Genomic DNA, 27,405 nt, shown 5'->3' on the forward strand with positions numbered 1-27,405 from the left:
TTTATTTTCATTAAAACATATCGGATATTAAGAATTGTGTTTTCCTAATCGCTGTGCTGGGCTTGAAGCCAGGGCATCTCTGCTGACATCAGCTGTGTGTAGAGGCAGGCATGGCCCAACCCCCTATTGGTTGGGAGCTCACTGTAGTTGCTGGGAGCTGACACTTTCCCTGTGAAGCTGATGTGGCCTAGTGTTAGGGGCATTCATTCACCACCTGTAACGGATGCTGTGACTCCTCTTGACTGTAGATTTCTGCATAGCTCTGCTATCCACCCATAGTTGAGAGCTGCAGACATTGCTGCATATGGGTGCCTGCCAGTGACTAGTCAGAGGGGTCCAGGAGTACCGGAAAGAACAGACATGGGAAGAGGGGAGCTGCCCATCAGAAGGCTGTAGCCTAGAGGCTCCTAGAGCCACAGGGTTCCTCAGCTCAGAGCAGAATCCCAGGAGACAGGTGTTGCTGACATCCCACCTCCTCTCCCTGCAGACTATGTCTCCTGGCAGAAAGCCTGTTGGGGAGGCTGGGCCTAGGGTGTAATAGCCACTTCATTCCTGTCTACCTTTGGCCATGAGGCTTGGCCCCTCATGCCTACTAGTGCCTCAGTTTCCATAAAATAGGCCAATTAATTCTTCACAAGGTTCCTCGAGGCTGGGGTGTGTGTCGTGCCAAGGCTGAGGTGCACACTGAGCTAGTCAATTGCTGGGAGACAAAAAGGCTAGCCCCGTCATAGGAAGGTGTGTTCTCATACTGCATCCTTAATCATTTGCCTGGGGTCCTTAAGGATAGAAATTGGTGGGCAGGTAAAGAAAAACTCTTCTAGTGGAGACAATCCCTGGCTCCTGAGCTCCCAAGGCCTAGGGTGGGCTGGCAAAACCCCCAAGCTTACAACTCAAGTCCTGAGGGCGGAAGGCTTTCTGTTCAAAGTTTTAGAAGCCGGAGATGTACGGCTCTCAGTGCACAGGTTACTCTGCACTGTGACCGTCAGTGGTTCCAGCACTTAGCAGTTATGTAATCCCCAGCTTCCATCAGCAATGAGTGGCAGCAGTGAGCTGCAGAAGGCCGAAGCAAGCCTAGTGTTGATCTTCAAATGGCCTAGAGGTGACCCCATGCTGCCACAGTGGCTAGTGTTACAGGTGTCAGTCCTAGAGAGAAAAAAACAAGAATGAAAGAAGGGAGGAATCCTTCCACCATTAATAGCAGCCGGAGTTACAGCTCTTGGGCCTAAGGGGTCTGAGGCCTTTGGAACCTTTTCCTAGCAACCAAAGCTATAGTTTCTCATCTTTAGCTTCTGCCTTTCTTTTAAAATAAATTTCAGGGGCTGGAGAGATGGCTCATCAGTTACAAGTACTTGCTGCTCTTACAGAGGACCTGGGTTAAGTTCCCAGCACCCACATCAAGCAGTGTGTAATTGCCTGTAAGTTCAGTTTGAGGGGACCTGATGCACTCTTCCAGCCCCATGGGCTCCTGCTGCACACTCTGTACAAACACGCACTCAAGAATGCACACATATGCATACAATAGTAAAATAAAACTTTAAATATTTTTGGGGTTTTTTTTGGATGCACATGCTGGAGTGTGTGGATCACAACATACATGTGGAGGTCAGAGGACAGTTCTTAGAAATCAATTGGTCCTGTCTGCCACATGGGTCCCAAGGATCAAACTCAGGTTGTTGAGCTTGGTAGTGAGCACCTATATCTGCTGAACCAACTCAGTTTATGCTCTCTCCTCTGTCTGTCTCTGTCTGTCTCTCTGTAGCTGCCTGTCTCTGTCTCTCTCTGCCTGTCTCTCTCTGTCTCTCCCTCCCTCCCTCCTTTCCTTCCTACCTTCCTCCTCTACTTCTGCCACATCTCATCTTTGCAGCCTCCCCCTCCCTACCCCCCCCCATCCCTACTGCCCATAATTTGTTCTGCAGCCACTTTTTTGGAACTCCTCAGGCAGCTTCTCATGTCTGTTGCCACCACCATCACTCCCACTGCCAGGATAACAGCGACCACCTTCACCTTTGCTGCTGCCCCGCTGCCACCATTTCAAAAGGCACTGCCATTGTATCCACATGTTACCATAATCTCCAACTCTACCAACAATAAAGATCCAAAGTCAGCAAGAGAAGTCCTCTCCAGCAACACCTTATATTATGCCCATGCTTGTTAGCTTTTATCCACTTGACACAAGCTAGGATTATCTGGGTCCCAGTGTCTAGGAAGAGCAAACATCAATTGAAGAATTGCCTCCATCAGATTGGCGGATTAAACACATCTCTGGGGCATTTTCTTCATTGATGATTGATGTGGGAGGGCCCAGATCACTGCCAGTGAATGGAGTCACTCTTGGGCAAGTGATGCTGGGTTCATGAAAGAAAGCAGGCTGAGCAAGCCACAGAGAGCAAGCCAGTAGGTAGCATCCCTTCACAGCCTCTGCTTCAGTTCTTGCCTCCAGATTCCTGCCTTGTCCTTCGATGATGGACTGCAACCTGCAAAGTGAGATAAATCCTTCCCTCCCTCAAGTTACTTTGGTTATGGTTTTTATCACAGCATCAGAAATCAAACTAGCACAGTGACCAATGTTGCAAAACCATGGGGTAGCACTGGAGGGTGTCTCCTACAAGACTAGAGACGTGAGCCAAACATCTTGCTTCTATATAGGGACAGAAGAGATGGCAGGGCAAGGATCTTTGCACCAATCATAACATATCCTTCTTGCAAATAAAGTTGTGTTTACATCAATCATAGGCCTTCTTCCTGGGCTACTAGAAGTATTCCTCCTCTGGCCTAGATAAAGGTGGGGTTTGTAATGGGAAAAGTCTAAAATAAGTAAGTCTTGTCCATAGATGATAGTAACTTCTGGAGCCTGAGTTCTGTTTCAGCAGCAAGCAACTGTGGTTGCAACATAGCTTCCTCAAAGCAGCCATGGAGTTACCAAGCACCCAGGCTACCAGAAGAGCAGCCCAGCCTAGTTACTTTGTAGCCATGGAGTTACCAAGCACCCAGGCTACCAGAAGAGCAGTCCAGCCTAGTTACTTTGTTGATAGTTTCTGCTCAAGGGCACTGGGGTCTCCAGGAAGGGTCTAACAGCTGGAAAGTCAAATCACCCAGCTCCTTACATCTTAGCTTATTTAAAGATAAACATTAAAAATAATGTTTACAATGACTGTGTATCATTAACATCAACAGTGGTTCAACTGTATTTAAGAATTCACTCTTAACCAAATACCATAGGCAAAAGTTGAATCATTTCATCTGCCTCACGTTGACTCTAGAAGTTGTCCGAGGCTGACAGTCGATTTGGAATCTTTTCAGACGTTGCTCAAAGGCTCCAGGGTGGCAGTCACCACCTCTTGGTGAGCAGTACTGGGTCCAGGAGAACACTGGAACTAAGGGTGGCATTGTGGCCATTCTCAGAGTGGGTGCACCATGCAACACAAGCTGCAGGCTCTCGTGGAAACACTCTCCCCCTCCCAGAAGGGCTACCTGAGCATACTCCTCTCCTTGCTGACCTCCCAGGCCCTGTGTTCTGAGGACCCCCCAGATTCTTCCTGCCTTGATACCTAGGGCATAAAACATACTGAGCAGCCCTGTCCGTCCCACCCTGACTCCACTACTTACTTGACTGCCTTCCCATTCCATTCCAATTCTCCCATGTGCCTTCTTTCAGCCAATCCCAGAAGGGGAGCCGTGGGCTGGGTCTGTACCCTCTGAGCAGAGGCTTCTGGGTGGAGCCTGAAGCCATAGGCTCCCAGTAGGTGATCAGGACCCTGAAGAAAGCCAGTTTCTCAGTGCACCCCACCTAACTCTCCAGACCCCTTTCTACACACTCTTTGTAGTTGTGCCATCTGTTAAACCTTTGTCACCAGCATAAATGCCGGAATGCCAAGGACCCACTGCTTTAGTTTGACATTTGTGGATCTAACGCTATGCTGTGAACAGAACTCTGAATTTCCTCAAACAGGCTTATCTACATCGCCTCCCTCAACAAATAGTCCTGCAAGATGTCCTCCATCGTTCCCAAGGGCATAGGTGAAAGAGATGGGGCTCAGGTAGTATGTGTCCAGGTAATATATGTCTTACTAAAGAGAGAGACTAAGGAGGAAGGTGCTGATCTAAAGGGACTGAGGGACTTTCCTGAAAGCCAAAGGAAAGAATTCTCAGGGCAGGTGGATCTGCAGTGGCACAATCCTCCACCCCATCCCTTGAAGCACTTTCTGATGGGGTAGAAAAGGTTCCAGGAAACAGGTCAGGTAGGGACCTGATGCAGGCTGGGGAGCAAAGGAGAAGGACCGGGGGACACATCTGAACAGCTGCGGAGAGTTTGTGTGTCATGCTCTGCTTCCTGGGCTGCAGCGCTCATAGACAAACTTACTGATAACTCTGCCAGATGCCAACCTCCCTCCTCATTGATGCTTTCTGTGTGCACCTCTGCACTGGGTATTAAGCGAGCAATCTACTTAATGCCTGAGAAGGGACATCTGAGGGTGGGATTTCTGGGAAGTACATTTGTGATACAGTCACACTCCTGGGATGTTGCTGCATTGGCTTCTTGTTGCATCATGCATTATTGTTTATGGAAGGAAGAGGGTCCCAGTAACAGACAGGGATTCCCTGGCTCTTCCATCAAGTGCATTATTTTTCCTTCATTTTATCCTCCTCTTCCTTCTCATCTTTTTCTTTCTTCCTTTCTTTTTTCTTCTCCCCCTTTCCTTCTACCTTTTCTTTCTTTTTCTGCCTTCTTTTCTTTTTTCCCTCCTTCCTTCCTACCTTCCTTCACTTCTCCCCTCCTTCCTTCCTTTCTTCCTTTCCTTTGATGTTGGGGGACAAAATTTCATGTAGCCCTGGCTTGACTTCAATTCACTAAGTAGCAAAGGATGACCTAGAACTCATGATCCTCCTGTCTCTGCTTCCCAAGGCTGGGATTACAGGCATGACCCCACAGCTGGTCACTGGCTTTCCTTAAAATGAGAAGAAACCATCACAACCAATAGAATGCCAGTATTTCGGTGAAGGAAATTTCATAAGTTTTGGCCGAGGCTCACACCCTCCTGCCCAATGCTTTACCCCAGAGGAGTTGAAGAACATCCTAGATATCATATCAAAAGCATCTATACAGACTGGTAGTGTATTATTCAGGGGATAGGGGTACCTGTCACCAAGCTTGAGAACATGAGTTCAATCCCTGGGACCCACATGGCAGAAGGAGAGATCAACTCTTACAAGTTGACCTCTGACCTCCACATGTATTCTGTGGCTTTCATTTCATGCATATACACACAGGCATAAAATAAATACATGTAATAAAAATTAAAAGTAGAGACTGGAGTTCAGCACTTCAGAGAACTTTCTCTTTTTTGCAAAGGACCTTGGTTCAGTTCCCAGAACCCACATGACAGTTCCCATCCATCTGTAACCCCAGTTCCAGAGAATTTGATGCTCTCTTCTGGCCTCCATGGGCACCAGACACTCGTGTTTTACCCATACATGAAATAAAACTAGTCAAATACATATAAAATTTCTCATCTTAGCCATTTTCAGGTGCATAGCTCAGCAGCACAAAGCTCCCTTTACCATCCAAACTTTCCATCCTCCCAAGTGAAATTCTGTTCCCATGAAACATCTTCTTCCCACCTTCCCCAGCCCCTAGGAGCCTAGCCCACTTTCTGCCTCTGTGTTTCTGATGACATTGAGCACATCCTATGAGTAGATTCTTGCAGTACATAGTCTTTTGTGTCTGGCTTATTTGGTTGTGCCTGTCCCCCAGGCCCATCCATGCTGTAGCATGTGTCAGAGCTTCCTCTGAAAGTCTGATCATATTTTACCTGTGATGTGGGCAGACCACAGGAAGGACTGGACCACTGTTCAGACCTCACGTACTACTCGGTCACCAGCTGGTCTAACATCCTTGTGAACCCCCTGAGGGGAACCCTGGAAACATCCGTGTCGTAGCTGGAGAAGAGCCGTGTGCACAGATGTGAGTGGGCAGGGTCCCTGTCATGCCTCCTGAGATTCAATGTGTTACGTTCATAAGATAAGGGCTCCAAATAAGTCAGAAGCTACCTAGGCTGGTATGGGGGTTAGAGTGAGAAAAGTCCCCCATGGCTCAGTATTTGAAAACTTGGTTCCCAGTTGATGAAGTTGCTTGAGAGTTTAGGAGATGGATTCTTGCTCTAAGAGGTGTGTCACTGGGGATGAGCTCAGAGACTTTAGAACCTCACTCCCACTTCCAGTTTACCTTCTCTGCCTTTTCCGTGTGGTTGAAGATGGATCGCTCAGCTTCCTGTCCCAAGCCTCCTCTGCTGTTATGCCCTTTCCCTCTAGACTAGTCACCCCAAATAAACTCTTCTAGAAGTTGCTTTTGGCCATTGTGCTTCACCACAGAACAGAGAACTAACTAATGCAGCTGGAGAGTGGCTCAGTCAGTAAAATGCTTGCCACGCCAGCCTGCAGATCCAGTCTCCAAAACACCAACATAACAACGTGTGGGTGGTCAGAGGGCTTTGTACTGGGGGTATAGAGATGGGAAGACCTCCAAGCTCTCTGGCCAGCCCACCTCACCTAAGCGGCCGGTTCCAGGCCCAGCCAGTCTCAAAAAATAAGACACACAGTACCTGAAGAAAAATTCTCAAAGTTAACCTGTGGCCTTTGACGTATATGTGCATTTACAAATAAACAGTAATACTCATGAATGTGTGTACATGTGCATACACACACAGAGAGCACACATGCCAACACAGGCACACATACACACACACACACATAGAGGGAAAAGAAATATACACACACAGAGGAGGGGGGAGGGAGAGCGGGGAGGGAGACTGAGAGGTTGAGAAACTATTCCAACTGCTCTCTGGCCCAGGGCCAGAGGCATGAAAGATGCAGCCGAACCTGGGCAGTGTCTTCCCTGCCTCCCCTTGGTGTTCCTCAACTACATCTGTTTCACTCCAGCCCCTGTCTCTACATTCTCATGGCCCCACTCCTTCCTGTCCATTCCTCTTGGATCTCTTTTATTAGCACGTTGTGCCAGGGCCACCCTAATCCAGGATGGTGTCATCCGGGGCTCCCCCACTTGATTATACCTGTGAAGATCCTTTTGTCATGCAGATGCCCTCATAGATGCTGTGAATTGGGCAAGAGTGGATCTTCTGGGCTTCCACACAGCCCCCTCCAACGCTACACAACCCTACAGTGTCCAGCAGAATGACTCTAAAAGCAAGGGATCCAGATTCCTGGATAGGGGCCAAACCTGTTATACCTGTGGGAGTAGTGGCCCTTCCCCAAGGAGTGGAAGATGGAGCTGGGTCCAGAATATCATATGTGGGCTTGAAAAGCATGAGCCTGGAAGCCCTATGCTAAGAAACACCCAGGCCATGGACCTTTCCAGAAGCCAGCAGGATGTGAGCCCAGCATCAAGCTGGCTGTCGTTGGCTATGAAAGAGCTACTCTAAGCAGCAGATGCTCTAACTAGGTCTGCTACCCTCAGGTGAAGGCTTGGGTTGGACCCTGGCAGATCTATGACTAACATCACATTCACTTTCTGCAAAGGGAAGAAGATGCACAGTGACCAGGGCAGAAGGGGGTCTGAAGCTCTCCATGACCACAGGCTGAGGCGTAAGGGAGATAGGCCTTAAGGCTCTCACAGGCCCAGGGGCTATGAGGGGCCACTCCAGCTTCCTATACCTTGCTTCCAAGTTAGTGCAGCAATGCTACTATGGGCATCCTGGAACTGCCTGGTAGTTACTGGTTTCTTGGGACAGAACCTTGCTTTCCTGAGGCCATGGGTCAGTGCAGTAGGAAAGCAGATGGTCATTTGTACCCTGCGTGTGAGTGACAGACTGGCCTGCCAGGTTCTTAAAATGTCCTGGGAGCTCCCAGACCAAGAGGGAGACAAGGAACAAGGCAGAAGATTGCAGAAGCCAAAACCACTGACCCAAAGGGCACAGAGGCGCCTGCGGGGCAGGTCATGTGGGTTCGAGGCAGGTGATTCTACTGGAAAAAATCTTGCCACCTAGTTCTTGATCAGACCCCATCCTCCTGGCCAGACCCCTCCCTTGAGGAGTGGAAGCCCACAGCCTGGTGAATGAGAGACAAAGAGAAGGAAGGCCAGCAGCTGGACACTGAGCCTGCCCCCACAGCAGGCAGCCTATCTCCCAGTGTCAGACCAGACGGAGCAGGTGCAGGCCACCACGGGGACTGGGGCTTTGTGCTGTCAGCCTGGGGCCTGATATACATCATCCATCATCAACCTGAAGGTCCCTCATCTGCATTCTAATGAGAAAGGGGGTGGGGACTACATGGAGCAGCTGATCCACCAGCCAGGGTCCCAGGGCCCCACAGGGCCAGGCAGTGAGAGGCTGCCTTCCAGGGAACAGAAGTGTGAGTGCCCATGGCTTTCCTGGAGATCCACTCAGATTGTACCACCTGCCACAGAAGGAACTGCAAACGGCCACTGCCTGCTTGTAGAGAGGTCTTCTTGGACCCTGGCCAGCCCTGCTTGGCGAGGAATGAGTTCTCCTGGGTCTTAATGCATCTGATGCAGATTTTTTCTGCCATTAGCTGACTTTGTGTACAAGGAATTATAGATGCCCCCTTCCAGATGGGTGCACTGTCCCATATTGGGCCCTGCCTATGCATTGGCTGGGGATATTACTGCCTGGCCCCAGCACTCACTGGGACCCCAACAGGGTCACACATTTGCTCCTATGGGCAGGCAGGAAGGATCCAGGCCTAGGTTTTGAACCTCCTCAGTAGGAGAAACAGGATGAGTTTGAAATGCTGTGGAGAGTGATGTGAAGGGGCTGGATGGGGTTTGTAGGAGACACCCTCAAAGACTTTGGAAACATCTGTAATCCTATTTTTTTTAAAACACACACACACACACACACACACACACACACACACATTTATTTACTATACCAGGCAGAAAGGCAGAATCTGGGTCAAGCCCCATGCCCCAAGTGAAGCTATTAGGAGGGAGATCCACTGAGTAAGGTTCCTAGCTGTTTTTCTCCTTAGAGAGTGAGGAAGGGTCTTCTGTAAGGCTCTGGAGAGTGTGTGCTGAGGCTAGTAAGAAATCACCCAGTGACCGGGAGTTGGAGGTTAACAATACTTTTTGGTAACTGTCATAAAACTGGAAACAGCTAATGATTTCAGGATAGTTACACAGCTGACCTGCCCCTGGCGTCACTGTATGTTGATTTGATTGTCTGAGACAAAGTCTCAGCTATGGTCCTGAACTCACTCCGTACGTTAGGCTGGCCTTAAATTCACAGGGCTCCACCTAAGCACTGGAATTAAAGGCGTGCATCATCACATCTTGAGGGAATTAAACAATGATAAATCTCTCTAATAATTTAAAAATTATTAGTTCTTGGTGTGTGTGCTTGCATGTTTCTGCCTGGTGCACGTGTGGAGATCACAGAACAGCTTGCAGGAGTTGGTTCTCTCTGTTCACCCTGTGAGTTCTGGAGGCCACACTCAGGCCATCAGGCTCGGTGACAAGTACCTTTATTTATCTTGCTGGCCCAGTAATGAATATCCTTAATTAGTTTGGAGCATAATTCCACGACCTAAGAACTATACCTGACATTTTGAAGAAAAATAAAGAAAAGGTCTAGCCCTCCAGAGTCAAGGAGACACACGTGACTGTTAGCCACCTCTGCACCCACACCCTGCATCCAACGGTCAACCAAGCATTGGAAAACAATTCCATCTGTGCTGAGCATGAATGATCCCCTCCCACCAATACCATCGTCCAACTATTAAACTGGTATTATATCCTATGTCTGTGACCCCAGCATGAGAAGGCTGAGACAAGAGAATTACTGATTGGAGACTCTTAGGTCTTATAAAGTCCCTGTTGGGTGTGTGTGTGTGTGTGTGTGTGTGTGTGTGTGTGTGTGTGTGTGTATTGTGAGGAGAAAGAGAAACACAGGGAAAGGGAAGGAGAGAACAACTACAAAACAAACAATCAAACCAAAACCAAACACCCCAGCCCACTGCTTATGGGTTTTCAGTCTTCAGAGCTCAGGTACGCAGGCAGGTTATATGCCCTATGTAATCATCAGGCGATTTTTTTTTAAAGATTTATTTATTGATTATATGTAAGTACACTGTAGCTGTCTTCAGATACTCCAGAAGAGGGAGTCAGATCTCGTTACAGATGGTTGTGAGCCACCATGTGGTTGCTGGGATTTGAACTCAGGACCTTTGGAAGAGCAGTCGGGTGCTCTTACCCACTGAGCCATCTCACCAGCCCCCGGCTATTTTTACCTACAGAGCAGAGTTGTTATCTTTACCATCCTTGGTCCAGTCTCCACTGGAAACGTGTATTTAATCAATAAAAAAGATTTATTTGGGGGCTGGAAAAATGGCTCAGTGCACAGAAAGTGGTTTAACTGCACTTCCTGGTCTTGCAGAGGACCCGAGTTCAGTTCCTAGCACCCACAGGGTGGCTTACAAGCGTCTACAATTCCAGTTCCAAGGGAGCTGACACTCTCTGATGATCTCCATGGGCGCCTATGCAAGTGGTACACATAAGCTCAGACAGACACATGCATATGAATAAATAGATGGATAGATAGATAGATAGATAGATAGATAGACAGACAGACAGACATTTGTAAAAGTTTGAATCAACAAGACAACATGAGTGGGGCTGAGACCAGAACAAGTATCTGACCTGCACAAGCATCCACTTAAAAGCAGTTCTTTTCCCTCTCATCCTTTTCATGGGAGAGTCTGTTGCAGACTGAAGGTGTAGTCCTCTTCCCAGCACCTCTTGATGTCCCAGTGTGCAGAGCATCTGCTTCTGAGGGCCCTGCCTGCCCCACACAACCTCTTAGCCTAGCACCCTCTGGATTAGGTCTTTTCAATTCCCTTTCGAAGGTAGAGGGTTATTTCAACATATCTCTGCCCTTGCCTTGTAGCATTCCCTTGTCATAAACATCTGGGCTGCATCCTTCCCAGAGGTTTGCAGGGAGTTTCCCAGGCTGTACCATCTGGTTCTCGTTCAACTTTTCCCTTCTCCAATTTCATTGTATTGTATTTGCATGTGCATGTATGTGTGCATGGCATGGCATGGATGTGGAAGTCAAAGAGCAACATGGAAATCTGTTCTTTCCCTCCACCATATGGGCCCTGGGGATTAAACACAGGTCATCAGGCTTGACAAAGGGCGCCCTTCCCTGCTGAGCTATTTTGTCAAGCCTCCATGGCAAGTTTTTTTTTTAAAGGGCTTATTTTTTTAATTAATTAATTAATTTATTTATTTATTATATGTAAGTACACTGTAGCTGTCTTCAGACACTCCAGAAGAGAGAGTCAGATTTTGTTACAGATGGTTGTGAGCCACCATGTGGTTCCTGGGATTTGAACTCTGGACCTTCGGAAGAGCAGTCGGGTGCTCTTACCCACTGAGCCATCTCACCAGCCCCCATGGCAAGTTTTCTACCCTGATTGTTCTGATACAGGGTTCTTTGCCAGAATCTTGGGGTCAATGTGTCTGATTCTACTACTTGGGTCCTGAATCTTCACCAGACGTGTCCAGATTAACATGGGAAGAGCTGATGTCAACATGGGACTTGGTCCTCTATTCACAGGTAGGGGATACTTCTTCAGTCACTAGGTGACATGTGTATCTACTGGGCATCTAAAGGTGCCTCCTACAGGTCTCAGATGAGCAGCATGGCTCATGGCAGCTGCCACTGTCATCCAATGGAGGTTCTAAGTGACAGGCACCCATGCTGCTCTTCTAATCTATGGGGGGGGGGACTCAGCCCTAGCCCCCACGCCCATGGGAGAGACCCCAGCCTTGCCTGAGCCCTAAAGGAAACCCAGAAGCCCATCACTTCAGCAGAACTGAAGTGATGATTGTGATGTGGTAGATGAACTTCAGAGAAGATAGCGAGTGAACACGTGCCTGGGATTTACAATACATGGGACACCTGGGACAAGGGACCTTTGGAAGGGTCATTAGCAAAGCCCGTGTATGAATAGAGGGAAGGAAGGAATTGTTGGCTCTTCTCAATAGATGCTGGTAATGCTTTCAATAAGACCTAACATTCATTCATAATAATTAAAAAAAAAAAAAGAGAGCTAACTAGGAACAGAGAAAATGTCTTCAAGCACCCTGGTGAGTCACATAAGCCATCCTTGACATTATGAATGGAGCTAAGGCTTGTAGGAAACTGCCTTCAATCCCAGGCTCCGGAGAACACAGAGAAAAAGCAGAGTGCTACCCTCACATGAGACACAGCTGGACACGTGGAAAATCCAGCCTCTAGCCCCAGTATTGCACACTGTGACCCTACGATGGGGCCAGGTAGGAAGTAGCAAAGTTATAGGGAGGTCACCAGGCTTGGCCCTGACCCATAGAACCGGGATCCTAAGAAGAAAAGGATTTCAGGGAATGCATGCTCCTATAATCCACCCTAATGAAACTCATTGGGTTACAAGGGGAAAAAATGAAGATATAAAAGTGGAAGATGCATTAGTTGTGAAAAGGAAGGAAAGTGGTGGGAGTGGGAGTGTGGCAATAGACAATAACGAGGGATGAATATGATCAAAGTAAGTTGTATACATGTATGAATGTCAATGAAATCCACTTATGCATAATTACTATATGCTAATGAAACACATTTAAAAAGAAGAGGCTGGGGAAGATGGCTCAGTGGGTAAAGCGCTTGCTATGCAAACCTAAGAACCTGAATTTGAGTCCCCAGAACTCACATAAAGCTGGGTGTGGGGGCATGCATCTGTAATACCAGTGCTCCATGGCAGGATGGGAGGCAGAGATACAAGAAGAGTGCAGACTGGTCAGCTAGCCTACCATATGCAACAGGGAACAAGAGAGAAGATAGGATGCAAGACTGGTACCCAAGGCTAGTCTCTGACCTCCATATACATGACTGCTCCCATGCATGTGAATGTGTGTACACAGAAACAGACAGACACATGATCAGGGCACACACAGTCAGAGGACAGCCATGTGAAGACAGAAGATACTATCTCAAACCAAGGACAGATACATTGGAAGAGTCAGCCCTGTGATACCCTCACCTCTGACTTCCAGTTTCTAAGGCTATAAGAAAATGAATTTCGGGGCTGGTGAGATGGCTCAGTGGGTAAGAGCACCCGACTGCTCTTCCGAAGGTCCAGAGTTCAAATCCCAGCAACCACATGGTGGCTCACAACCATCCGTAACGAGATCTGGCGCCCTCTTCTGGAGTGTCTGAAGACAGCTACAATGTACTTACATATAATAAATAAATAAATCTTAAAAAAAAAAAAAAAGAAAATGAATTTCTAGCTGGGCGTGGTGGTGCACACCTTTAATCCCAGCACTCGGGAGGCAGAGGCAGGTGGATTTCTGAGTTCGAGGCCAGCCTGGTCTACAAAGTAAGTTCCAGGACAGCCAGAGCTATACAAAAAAAAAAAAAAAGAAAAAGAAAAAGAAAATGAATTTCTATGCAAGCCCTTGGCCCATGGCTCTTTGGGACACTGGCTGAGGTAAACTGCAAAATCAACACAGAGGGAGTAGTTTTAGTCTGAGAAGTAGAAGGTCAGGAGAGGAGTGGCCACACAATAGTGTGAGGTACTTATTGCTGCCAAGCTGTGTATGCACTTACAATGGTTAAGATGGAATATTTAACATTGTATATATTTTGCTTTACTAAAAAAAATTAATGTAAGGGAGCTGGAGAGGTTCCAGGGGCCCTAAGTTTAATTCCCAGAAACCACAGGGTGGCTTACAACCATCTGTAATAGGACCCGATGCCCTCTTCTGATGTGTCTGAAGACAGCTACAGTGTACATAAAAAAGTGTGAATGAAGAAAATATCTAATAAAAATTGTATAAAAAGTAAATAATTCTTCTTTTAAAAAAATGAATGTGAGCTGAGAAGAGGACCCAGCAGGTAAAACTCTATCCGTTCGTGTGAGAGGACTGGAGCTTAGATCACCAGAATCCACACAAGTGCCAAGTGGGCACAGCAGCCTGCCTCCAATTGCAGCCCTGGAAGGCAGAGACAAGGGTTACTGGGGCAAGTTGGCTAGTGAGGAGACTAGCCAAATCTAAGAGCACAATGAAAAGGCAGAAGGAAGCTGGAGGAAGACTCATGACATCAGCCGTGGGCTTTCACATGGACACACACTCATACACACACACTTACATATGTAGGAAACTACAAAGAAAAAAGGAAAAAGTGGTGCAAGAAGTCAGTTGCGAGTCAGGTGAGGTGATGTACACACGTCCTCTCAACACTTGGAGGTACAGGCAGGAAGATCGGGAGTTCAAGGTGATCCTCAACTACATTAGAGATGTCTAAAACAAACAAACAGCCAGCAACCATCACAGTGACAAAAACTAAACTCAAACCAAGCTACAACAACACAACAACAACACAACAACAAAAACCAAGTTGTTCACATGCCATAGTCAAACCATGGTTAAGTGGAGACGATGTTCATGGTACCCCCCTCCAAATATCAAATACCTGTGAGTAAATCCAGCAAGAGATGTGTCAGAGAACTACAAAAACCGTGACAGTCTGGGAGAATTTAATTCATAACCAAAAGCAGAGAAAACCGCCTCTGCCGTGGGCCAAAAATTTGGAACTGAACATGATAAGTCTCCCTAAATTCTCCTTTGTGCTTCATTTTAGACATAAGGAATCTCCTGTCCGTCTGACATGGAAGGAGTTAGGGGACATTGCTGGGGGGTGGGGGGGACTCTGAGCCACATCCTGGGCTGCTAAGGCAGTGATTTCTATTCCTGATGCACTTCCCGCTCTGTGCGCTGAGCTGGGTGCAATAATAGACTTCCTACTGTTGCCGCCCTCGCGCCGAGATAACCCGATTCCCACCACGACTAGCTGCTATTTCCATCCTCCCATTCCTAGTGTCTTATTTAGGAAGCACAAAGGCAGCTCTGTGCATTTCCACAAGTGTAGAGAACCCACAGTTCCAAGCCTGGAAAATCATTTATCTTGGGAGGGGCAGGGGACAGGCCATAGGTATAGCCATGGGACAGGGACACCTCCTGAGTATGTGGCACAGGGACTAACATAAACGGAAGAGTGAACCTCCTTGGAGTCTTTGTGTCTGCCTCCTCTGAAGTATTGTCCTGTGTCTTTCTCTTTTGGTGTATTTCTTTCTTGGTGTGAGTGTGTGTGTGTGTGTGTGTGTGTGTGTGTATACATGTGTGTGGACGTGTGTGTGTGTGTGTCTATGGATCTGTGACGTGTGGGCTGTCTGTATGCTAGTCTATGTGTATGTATGTATGCATGCCTATGTCTATGTGTCTCTGTGTGTGTTTCTCTGGGACTGTGTGTGAGACTGGGCTGTGTGAATGTATGTCTGGGTGTGCGTGACATGTGGATTGTCGGTGTACATGTCTGTGTGTGTCTATATGTGTGGTTCTCTGTCTAGTCTGTGACTGAGCAGGAGCCAGGACCGAGGGAACTGTCTGCAGCTGTAGGGACATTATGTTCACATTTGGACGGAATATACAACTTGACTATTCATTGAGCCCGCTGTCAGGTCCTCACCTTATCAGTATCAGGCAAAAGTCACTACCCTCCACTCTCCCAGTCACCTTCAGCCTGGCTGTCTGCCTCTCCAGGTCCTGTTACAAAGTTAGAGGCTCACGGGCAGGGGCCCATGTTTATCTACTCCCCGTCCCTACTCTAGTTGGCCTGGGTCCTAGGATGCTATCACAGGACATTTGGGAATGAGTTTAGTGAATGAGTTTGTTCTGACCCCAAATGTTCTGACCTACAAATTATCCATTTCAATAGTTGGAAGTTTATCAGCATAAGTAGCTAAATGCCTGTAACACCATCCTTTCCTTTCCTTTCTCTACACGTGCTGAGTTTTCACTTTTTGATTTATTTATGGTTTGTGGGAGGGGGTGTACACATTTGTTTTGTTTTGTTGAGACAGGGGCTCACAATATAGTCTAGGATGGATTTGAATTCATAATTCTGCTCCTTTGGCCAGGGTTACTGGTATACACTACCACATCTGGCCTAATATTTTAGAAAAAAAAATGTTATTACATTTTGTGTGTGCTTGTGTGTCTCTCTGTGTGTGTTTCTGTGCCTGTGTGTCTCTCTGTGTATGTATACACACACACACACACACACACACACACACACACACGCGCGCGCCCATGTCATGGCTCATCTGCTGAGGTCAAACAAGGGTCAATTCTCTCCTTCCACCACATAGGTTCTCGTCAAACTCAGGTTGTCAGGTTTGCCAGCTCCTTCACCTGGTGAGCTATCTGTGGCTCAGAGCCAGCCCACCTGACGTTTAAAATGTATGTAATTTATTTAATATGTTTGGATGGTTTGCCTGAATGTATGCAAGCATGTCTGTTGCCCACAGAGGTTACAAGCAGACATCAGATCCCCTGGAACTGGAATTATAGTTGATAGAGGTGCTGGACACTGAACCCAGGTTCTCTAGAAGAGCAGTGTTCTTAACCACTAAACCTTATCTTGCCAGCGCCACACTTAACCATTTAAATGAGCATCTATTATAGGTATTTATAAGCACAGTTGTTTTCTGTTTGTCTTCTTGGCTGGCTGCCTAACCTCTGTTTTCTCCCCTTTTTTGGTTGTTCATTTTCTATTGTGTCTCCTGTAAATGGCATGCTGGCTTTGGTCTCTTTCCCAACACTCTCAAAGCTGGAAGTCTCAGTAGAGATTGAGGCCCGGACACTGTGATTCTCAGCATTCCCAGCCACTCTGCCACCTACTGAGCAGGCCCTTACATCCTTCTCCAGCTGTGGTGCTTTAAAGTAGAATTTAGATTCTCGATCTCCAGTTGGTAGAACAGCTTGGGAAGGGTTAGGAAGTGTGGTGTATTGGAGGAGATATGTCCCTGGGGGCAGGCTTTGAATTTTCAAAAAGACTCAGTCCTCTCTGCTGCCTCATGGTTATGGATCAAGATGTGAGCTCTTAGCTGTTTCTTTGCTCCACCATTATGGACTGTAACCCTATGAAACAGTAAGCCAAATTACATGCTTCCTTTTACAAGTTGCCTTGGTCATGGTGTTTTATACAAGAATAAAAAGATCACTAAGACACTAGTCATCACCACGTCAACTGAACTCTCTTTGTTCCACTTCTCATCTCAGGGGTGGGTTCCATGTTTTAATCCTATATCTATTTTCTGGTAACTTCATATCTTATCATGCACCAGAAAGTATTTCTATCAACATCAGAAGTGATCCCCTGTGGTCCACTCAGGTTGGGCAACCATTTCTCCAAGGGATTATTTCTCTACTGTGGAGAGCCGTGCCGCGAGCAATCGCTGTGGAGAGCCGTGCGCGTGCCGCGAGCAATCACCATTATAAGATGGCGCTGGCCTCCACCGTGACTAACTAGTAAACAAGCCTTGTGCGCAAGTGCGAGAGTGAACTCACTCCTAGTCACTGCCCATTCTGTAATAGTGGTTTGATGGGCGAGCAACGAATCAGGAGCTGTCATGCCACATCAGGTGCTGAAACGTCATGGCTGAGCGCTATATAAGGGACTCCATTTTCTGGGGTCGGGATCTTCCTGAGAAGTAAGCAATAAAGCTTTGCCGCAGAAGATTCCGGTTGTCCTGAGTGTGTTCTTGCCGGCGGGGACAAAAGCTCGGGATACTCTACAGCATTTGGGACAGTCATGGTGTGATGCCAACACACACACACACTGGTGTGTTATTGTTTTGTGGGTCATCTTAGCACCTGGGTGCAGTGCCTACCACTCTCTTGGTAGGTGGGTGTCATTAGCCAAGGTTCCCCCAGAAACAAGAAGAGTCCCATACACTGGATCAGAAAGGCCCCACATACGTATGTGTGCACTTACACCTACACACACAATGCACACATGCCAACTACACTTTGAGAACTGCATGCCTATATGACCACTATGTACTACACATTCATGTATGTGCACACAAAACAAATATGTATGTGTGCTACATAACCACACACACACCACAATTCACATGCACAACTATGTACCCACACTCCACTACATTTGTCTATATCCACATCATGTACCTTTGTGCAGATATCTATACTCATACATGTACATGAACTACACACATGCATACATACATAGTCCCTTTGTGTACAATACCTCCACAGTATATGAGGACAAATCATGTGCCACGGCTACACAGGCATGTGGTAGACCGTTCACCTACCTCAGTCACACATATGTGCACGCCCTATTGCTCACTCCCACATGGCCTGGCTCTCCTCTCTGCTCTGGCTTTGTCCTCCATGTTTCTCTGGCTTATCTCCTGAGATGCCAAGTCCTTGTGGACCCTTGATAATGCTCTGGAAATAGAGTTGAGGGATGTGGTACAGATGCTGATGGTACAGAGTGCCGGACTCAGGTGGTCAGTTTTGTCCTCTCAGGGACAGCTATGTCTCTGTCCACTATTGCCCAGAGACTCAGAAAAGGGACACTTACTGTTAGTGCCTGAGTGGTGGCAAACGGCCACCAATTTAAAGGCTGTCCATTGTTGCCTGATGCTCCAGGAGCTCAGTGGACCACGAAGTCAGTCACTGGAGGAATCTCAGTTCTGGGGATACTCTGGCCACATGAACCACCTCTAGATCCTGAAAAAGAAGGGGGTCAGGGTACCAGTGAAGGGCAGTGCCCCTTCTTGCTGTAGGAGTAAGGCCAGGGCAGGGGAAAGAACAGAAGATCAATAGAAAGCATTTTAAAAGGAGGGAGGAGGTGAAACTGAGAGACCTGGTGACGAAGATGGATACAGAGACAGAAAAGTCGAAAAGGTGACGGTAGGCTGGCTGGGAGCCTCAAGAGCTGGAAAACCTCATGGCCATCCTGGCTACTGTAGCCTGGCCTTTGAATCCCCTCTCTCCTTCACCCCTCTGGGGGTGCGGAGGGGGATGGAGACTCTCGCATCTCTACCGCCAGGTGGCGCTAGAGGTCCCCTGACTTAGTTTCTGCAGGCAGGACTGGTGATTTCTGATTTCTGATGAGTGGCCCTTCTTCCCTCTTATTTGGAAACATTGTTCAGAGGAGGCTAGGGAACAATTGTGGGTGTAGGATGGGAGGAAGGAGCCTTGCAAGAGGCAGGCTCAACACTATGACAGCCTGCAGAAGCAAACACTCTCTGAGGTGCATCAAATTCAAATGGTCCTAGGAGGTGGCTGGAAGAACTTGAGAACTGGGAGCCCCACTCTCCATTCTGTCCTTAATGTCCTCTCCCACAGAGCCAGGGTCATAGGACACAGTGTTTTCTCCATAATCAGCTGACTGAAACAGTCACTCTTTCAGCTATATTATCTTTTCAAGGGGTTCTGAAGTCCACTCTAAAACCATGAACCACAGCCAGGTGCATCCACTTCTGTGAGGTTGCCCTCCTGCCTCTGTTGTGACTTTTTCTGGGGAGACGTGAACAAAATGTTTGTGCACTCTAGGTAAGGTATCAAGGGCAGATCGAAGACATCCTTTCCACCCAAGTCTAGCTTGGCGAACCAAGGGCTTAAAGCTTCTTTGATAGAACACAGGTTGCAGGTAGCTTCACAAAGGCATCTCTTCTCCCCAACACTTACTGCTTGCGATCTTATAGTCTTGGTAGAGTCATGAGCCCTATGAATTGCCACAGACTTATCCCCCTTTCGAGTTTCCTATCTGCGTGGAACGGGTCTCTGGTTGCAGGTGGACAAGGAGTCAGCGAATGACAAACAGAAGTGACACACGAGATTGTGCAGAATCTGAACGCAATTTGTCAAATTGAGCATCAAGCTTTTTTTTTTTTTTTTTGGTTTTTCGAGACAGGGTTTCTCTGTGTAGCCCTGGCTGTCCTGGAACTCACTTTGTAGACCAGGCTGGCCTCGAACTCAGAAATCCGCCTGCCTCTGCCTCCTGAGTGCTGGGATTAAAGGCGTGCGCCACCACGCCCGGCATGCTTCAAGCTTTTTATACAGAAGAAAATAGGGAAGTTGGGTGACCCACTGGCAAGGCACAAAGAGGTTACTGGATTCTTACACAAAACAGAGGAATGTAAACACAAAAGGACTGGCAGGAACCAACTGGGATAAAATTCAATGTTAACAACTGGGATCAAAAACAGCTCCACCTAAGGTCCACTTAATCTTAGAAGCCAGGGGCAAGGGCTTCATGCCCTTGCCATAGTTCCTATTCTAGTCTATTGTATAGTCCACCTAGCGCATTGTAAATACTTATGTATGGGTGTAACTCAGCTATCTATAGTTCTAAGTATCTACTCTGGTTCCTTCTTAGATCACAAACTTTCTTCTTCCTAGATAATGGTAAATTCCTGTGTAGGGCAGGGACTTAGCTATCCATGCCCAAGATTGGATCAAGGACTGCCTAGATTCTAACTTAGCTATATGTCAAAAAATCAATCCTTAGGAGCACTTGTAATAAAGCAATATTAAAGGAAAGCACACAGATCTGTTTACCAACTAAAGCAAGGACATTGGAGCATTCTTTATACAGGATGCCACGATTCCAGGAGACTAAGTTTCCATGAATTTTTCGCCTCAGGACAGCGCCCAGGTTTTCGGGGCCTGTCGAGCTTGTCTCTACTGGAGTAGATGTAGCAGTGAATTGCAGTTTTATCTGCATGGTCGGAATCCTGAAGCTCCTGAGTCTTGGGAGCCTCCCACCTCTTTCCAGGATGGATGTATGTGCCTGACCAGTTTACAAGGAAGTTAGTTGAATTCTGAGCCCTTTGTCTGTGCTGTTCAGTAAATAGTGTTTCCCTGTAAACAAACTCAAAGACTGGGGTCAGTCCCCAGCACCCATGTAAAACGCTGAGCCCTGGGGCTGGAGAGATGGCTCAGTGGGTTAGAGCACTGCCTGCTCTTCCAGGCGGCTTGATTTCAGTTCCCAGCACCCACATGGCAGCTCATAACTGTCTGCAATTCCAGTCCCAGGAGATTTTAATCTCTTTTCGACTTCTGTGGATACTGTTTCACATGGTTTATACAAATCAAGTGGGCAAACACTCATACACATTTAAAAATAGAAAAACTAAACATGATGCTGTAAATTTGTAATCTCAGAACAGGGAAGGCAGAGACAGGAGGATCCTCAAGGCTTGCTGACTGGCCAGTCTCGGCTATTTGGCAAGTTTCAGACCAGCGAGAGACTTTGTCTGAAAAGATGGTGGAGGTGTCTCTATGGATAAAGCACTTGCACACAAGCATGCAGACCTGTGTTCAAATCCCCAGAACCCATACAAAGCTGAGCACAGAAACTCACTCCTACAATCCCGGCACTCCTAATGTGTGATGGGTGGCAGAGACAGGAAGGGTTAGAAGCTTACAGAGCTAGCTGGAAGTATGTAGCAGAGAAATGACAGAGACAATGTCTCAAGGCATTGTCCAAACAATGTCAAGGACAGACATATGAGGTTGTCATGATTCCTGCACTCCTCTGATAGCATGTATGTGATCACGCCCAGACTTATGAATAAACACACACACACACACACACACACACACACACACACACACGAAGGGAGAAGAAACACAAGGTTTGAGGTTTTGTTATTGTTTTGTTATGCGGGGTGTGAGTCTCTTGTGAGGAGTGAGAAGCATCTAAGCTTCCCTAAGCCTTTCCATGGATGTTAGCATCTGTGCAGCAGCCTCTCAGCCCTGTATGTAAGGATCTGCTCATCTGTGAGAAGGGATATTTCTGCCAGATTCCAAGATGACTAATATTGGTGCTGGTGCCTAGGACTGTGGAGACTGCCTTTTTCCATGATGAGTTTTATCTGTCCATCTGTCTGTCCATCCATCCATCTATTTCTTTATTTTTAGTATACACACACACACACACACACACACACATATATTTGGGAACGTGTGTGCCATGGTCTTGGCAACAAGTGCTTTTGTCCCCCTGAGATGTCCTGACAACTCCCAAGACTGGGTCTTGCTGAATGAGCAAGAGATTTCCAGGCAGAAGGTAGTGGAGAAAGACTTAAAAGCAGAGAAATAAAGGAACAAGAAGAGTTTAATGGTCACTAGAAAGGGACAGGCACCTCAGGCCACAGGCAAAAATCAGTACAAAGCCAAGGCAAGCTAGACAGGCAAAGGGAAAAAACGGTTTAGGTTGCAAGACGGCTGGAAGCTGATATACCTGCAAAGCTGCATCAGAACTGAGCCACCAGGAACTGGCCAGGATCAGCACCACTCAGGAGATGACCACAGACTGTTATTTGTTTGGTTACCATGTCATTTCCATATCATGTGAATTACAAAGTCACCTGCTGCCAACATGTTTCTCACGTTAGAATAGATCCAGAAAAGCCCTTTAAGGATGAAGGGAACCACTAAACTGATTTCCAGAGTGGTTGTACCAGCTTGCAATCCCACCAGCAATGGAGGAGTGTTCCTTTTTCTCCACATCCTCACCAGCATCTGCTGTTGCCTGAGTTTTTTTTTTTTTGTTGTTTTTTTTTTGTTTGTTTGTTTTTTTTTGGTTTTTCGAGACAGGGTTTCTCTGTATAGCCCTGGCTGTCCTGGAACTCACTTTGTAGACCAGGCTGGCCTCGATGAGTTTTTGATCTTAGCTATTCTGACTGGTGTGAGGAAGAATCTCAGGGTTGTTTTAATTTGCATTTCCCTGATGACTAAGTACTACCTGAGGACCCAGCTATACCACCTTTGGGCATATACCCAGAAGATGTTCCAACATGTAATAAGGACACATGCTCCACTATGTTCACAGCAGCCTTATTTATAATAGCCCGAAGCTGGAAAGAACTCAGATGTCCTTTAACAGAGGAATGGATACAGAAAATGTGGTACATTTACACAATGGAGTACTACTCAGCTATTAAAAACAATGAATTCACGAAATTCTTAGGCAAATGGATGGAACTAGAAAATATCATCCTGAGTGAGGTAACCCAATCACAAAAGAACACACATGATATGCACTCACAGATAAGTGGATATTAGCCCAGAAGCTCCGAATACCCAAGACATAATTCACAGACTACATGAAGCTCAAGAGGAAGGAAGATCAAAGTGTGGATACTTTGGTCCTTCTTAGAAGGGGGAACAAAATATTCATGGGAGGAGATACAGAGACAAAGTGTGGAGCAGAGACTAAAGGAAAGACCATCCAGAGACTGCCGCATCTGAGGATCCATCCCGTATACAATCACCAAACCCAGACACTATTGTGGATGCCAACAAGTGCTTGCTGACAGGAGCCTGATATAGCTGTCTCCTGAGAGGCTCCACCAGTACCTGACAAATACATAGGTAGATGCTCTTAGCCAACCATTGGCCTGAGCACAGTGTCTCCAATGGAGGAGCTAGAGAAAGGACCCAAGGAGCTGAAGGGGTTTGCAACCCCATAGGAGGAACAACTATATGAACCAACCGGTACCCCCAGAGCTCTGGGGACTAAACCACCAACCAAAGAGTACACATGGAGGGAGCCATAGCTCCAGCCGCATATGTAGCAAAGGATGGCCTTGTTGGGCATCAGTGGAAGGAGAGGCCCTTGGTCCTGTGAAGGTTCAATGCCCCAGTGTAGGGGAATCCCAGGACAGGGAAGCAGGAGTGGGTGGGTTGGTGAGCAGGGGGAAAGGGGATGGGATAAGAGATTTTCAAAGAGGAAATGAGGAAAGGGGATAACATTTGAAATGTGAACAAAGAAAATATCTAATAAAAAAATTTTAAAAACCAAAAGGATGAAGGGAAATGCTATGGTGTGGATGTGAAATGGCCCTGTAGACTCACACGGTGGAGCTTTTGGCCCCTGCTGGTGCTGTGCCTGGGGAAATTGTGGAATCTTTGAATGAGCTTGAGCATTCTCTTGTCTACTTGTCTTGTTGCTATGACAAGTACCTGACAAACTTTCTCATTTTTTATTCATCCTACCACCTCAACCCATGGAATGGTATAGCCCACACTTAGGGCGATCTTCCTACTTCAGTTAACCTGATCTGGAAACTCCCTGACAGACAGATATACCCAGCACTTTGTTTCCTAGGTGATTCCAGACCGCCAAGTTGATGGTCACTAGCAAGCTTCACAAGGCCTCTAGCCACATTCCATGTCTACCTCAAGCTTTCTGCTTCCACAATGACCAGCTTCAGGTTCCCTGCTCTACAGGCCCAACTGCTCTAGAGAGGCCTGCCAAGGAAACCTCAGAAAGTTACCTGGTTCTTTGCTTCATCTTTTCCTCTTAATTACAAAGTGCCCCTTGTAAGTGGTCAGAAATACACAGCCCATCCCTCAGGCCATTAGAGTAAACTCCAAGATGAGGGGGATATCAGAGTCTAGGCCTAAGCATGAGTCTTGGCCCCTCTCTTCTGGGGTAGAGAACAGCTATGGGGAGAAGGAATCTGGAGACCTAGGAAAAATACCCAGCCTTGTCCTTGAAAGGCCTTACCTTGTTTGAGCTGAAGCTCATGAGGTGTCATGCTGTGGGGCCAAGCACAGGACCTGGCCCCCTACATGCACAAAGGGGTTACAGAAGCCAAGAAGGAGCAAAGCAGTCCCCCCTTGCTTCTCCCTATACCCTTCAGACCTTTCTCTACACACCAGAAGAGCCTGACCCGTACAGGGCCTCACAGTAGTTTCTATCAGTAAGACAAACCTGTCCTTGAGAGAAGCACACACAACCAGGCATATCCATAGAGACTTGTAGTTCCAGCACTAAAGGGACTCAGGGGGGTTGCTGTAAGGTTAAGTTTAGCTTTGGTTACGTAGTGAGCACCAGGTCTGGCAAGATTATATAACAAGACCAGGTTTCAAAACTAAAACTAAACAAACAAAAAACCAGGAAGGGTGAAATTCAAGATCGATGACTGTGGTGGTTCACACTTGTAATCCCAGAGCTCAAGCTGAAGCAGGAGGATTGCCATGCATTTAAGAGATGCTTGGGCTACAGAGTGAGGCCCTGTCTCAGAGAAAGAGAAGAGAGAGAGAAAGCCACATTTCCTGGGCTCATCCCCAGCCAGCAGCCCAGATGAGCACTGAACCCTTGAAAGAGGTGCAGTTGTAAATTTTCACCTTGCTGTCTCCTGTTTCTTAATTTAAAGGCAGAATGACTCTATCCTCTTGGGACCAACTCCTAGAGGGAAAAATTCCCCTGTAGCCTATCTTTCCATGGCTGGCAAGGAGGACAGTTGAACAGATGTTTTCTTGTCCCTGTGGTTCCTGCTGTGCTTGCCTGGTCATCTGTTTATGTTCCTTCAGGTTATGCTGATTTTAGGATTCCTGACCAGTGTTGGCCCCTTGTTGGACACTTGTTCTGTAAGCACAGCAGACAGTATCTTCATCAGAGCATCTGTGAGTGCTTGCAGGTGACTCTTGACATTCCCAATATCAGAGGGCTGGGTGGGGAGAGCCACTGGACCCTTATTGGATCCCAGCCACTTTCTCCTGCACCTCCCAGCCAGCTGGACATAGCTCTACTCTTGGCCTTGTGATCTCAGAAGGTTCTAGAACATACTGTAAAAAGATTAACTGACATGAGGACCCCTTTTTGTGGCTAAGAGGACATCATCATCGGTACCAGGGTAAGATGTTTTAGTAGTGTGGCTGCTTTTGGGGTCACCCACACTCCTGGCACTTATCTCCCATGCTCTATAAATGAACCCAATAAACTCAAAGGTTCACCAACCTGGCCTCTGGTTGGCTCATACTTTGGTTTGTCATTTGTATTCTATAAGGGCAGGGTAGACAGTTGTTTACATCTCTCTAGGGAAAGAATTCTTGTAACACCCCTCCACTGAAGGGGCTCACAAAGAGGCATAGAGAGGATAAAGGAAAAAAATTACACATGCATTGGATACTTTTCTGTTGCTATGATAAAACACTGTGACCTAAGAAATTTAATGAAGAGAGAGTTTATTTTGGCTTCTGGTTCCAGATGTGTAAGAGTCCATGATAGCAATATGAAAGAGAATTGGGGGTGGTACCATATTTTGAAACCTCAAAGCCTCAACACTACTGGCTACTTCCTACAGCAAGGCTATACCTCCTGAACCTCCCCAGACAGCACTGCCAACTGGGGATCAGGTGTGCAAATTCCAGAGTCTATGGGGAACCCAACACTCACTCAAACCACCTCAACTTGCCTCCAAATACTGCTACATTTTGAGGTGTTAGGAGCCAGGGTTTCAGCACAGAGATTTGGGGCAGACATGACTGACTCATCCTGTGACATGGCTTTGTTGAGTCTCAGAAACCTAAGTGCCAAAACAGAGGAGCAATTCTGCTGGGGGGGGGGGGGGAGGGTGGGACTTCCGAGGCTTCCCAGAGACACAAGAGAAAGCAGGGACAGTTTTGTGTTAGAAGTGGCCAGGTATGATAGTGCTATCATTCAAATCTGGGCTTTGATGGATGAAGCTGGACCAAGTCACTAAACGGAATATTTATCCACAGCTTGAGGGACAGACAGCAGAGAATGACATTGAAATCATGAGTCTCCTGCTGCTACCTCCGCAGTGCTGGGATTACAAGTGTGTGCCCCTATGCATAGCTCTTTTCTGTCCACATCTTTTGCCCATTTGGCTAAGCTGTTGATTTTCTTGTTATTGGGTATAAGGAATTCTTGGTACATTCTGCATAAAAATCCTTTATCTGATTGGTAATTTGCAAATATTTTCTTGTCCCTGGATGTCTTTTTATTCTCTTTAACTTTTAAAAATTTGAATTTGTTTGTTTGTTTATTTGTGTGTGTGTGTCTGTTGTAACTGTGTCCCACAGCATGTGTGTGGAGGTCAAATGACAACTTCTGTTAGGCAATTTTTTTCCACCATGTGGGCCTTGGGGATTGAACTCAGGTCATCATGTTTAGCAGTAAGCACCTTTACCTGCTGAGCCATCTGGTCAGCCTTGATAGTATTATAAATTGTATCCATAAGTTTAATTTCTGAATATTACTGCTATAGAAATACAACATAGTTTTTACTTTCCTTGAAATCTGGTAATTGGTAAAATTCACTAATTATTTCTAATAACTTTGGTAGGCTTTTCCATGCATGTTCTTTTTTTTTTTTTTTTTTTTTTTGGTTTTTCGAGACAGGGTTTCTCTGTGTAGCCTTGGCTGTCCTGGAACTCATTCTGTAGACCAGGCTGGCCTCGAACTCAGAAATCCGCCTGCCTCTGCCTCCCGAGTGCTGGGATTAAAGGCGTGCGCCACCACGCCCGGCTCCATGCATGTTCTTGTCTGTGAAATTGCACCTGTCATTTTTCAGCTGGGATGCCTGGTGTTTCCTCTCCTTACTTTTCTGTGTATCCGAAATAAAGGTGACAGAAGTGGCATTCCCAGGATGCTCCAGGGCCTGGGAGCACTCTCAGGGTGCCCCTCAACCTGGGAGCACTGTCCTTCATCCTCTGGCACCTGCTTTGTTGGTTGCTCAGTGGGTGCTTTTCTCTCTGTC

The 27,405-nt window shown here is 46.9% G+C and overlaps 1 long non-coding RNA gene across 2 annotated transcripts; it reads right to left on the reverse strand.

Annotated features, from left to right (window-relative positions):
- Positions 1–8: 8 nt before the first annotated feature.
- LOC110299058 (uncharacterized) lies at positions 9–25,410 on the reverse strand. 2 transcript variants are annotated; one of them, XR_002378428.2, is made up of 4 exons: positions 25,028–25,410; positions 18,462–18,610; positions 18,190–18,325; positions 1,094–1,143 (listed from the first exon to the last, which is right to left on the reverse strand). It is a non-coding gene; the product is annotated as an uncharacterized LOC110299058 (long non-coding RNA). The 2 variants fall into 2 exon arrangements; XR_002378429.3 differs by lacking the exon at positions 18,190–18,325 and having other exon boundaries at positions 9–1,143.
- Between the last annotated feature and the right edge of the window lie 1,995 nt (positions 25,411–27,405).

The sequence above is a fragment of the Mus caroli genome, unplaced genomic scaffold (assembly GCF_978045245.1).
Source record: "Mus caroli unplaced genomic scaffold, Mus_caroli_1 scaffold_8, whole genome shotgun sequence".
NCBI classification, from domain to species: domain Eukaryota; kingdom Metazoa; phylum Chordata; class Mammalia; order Rodentia; family Muridae; genus Mus; species Mus caroli.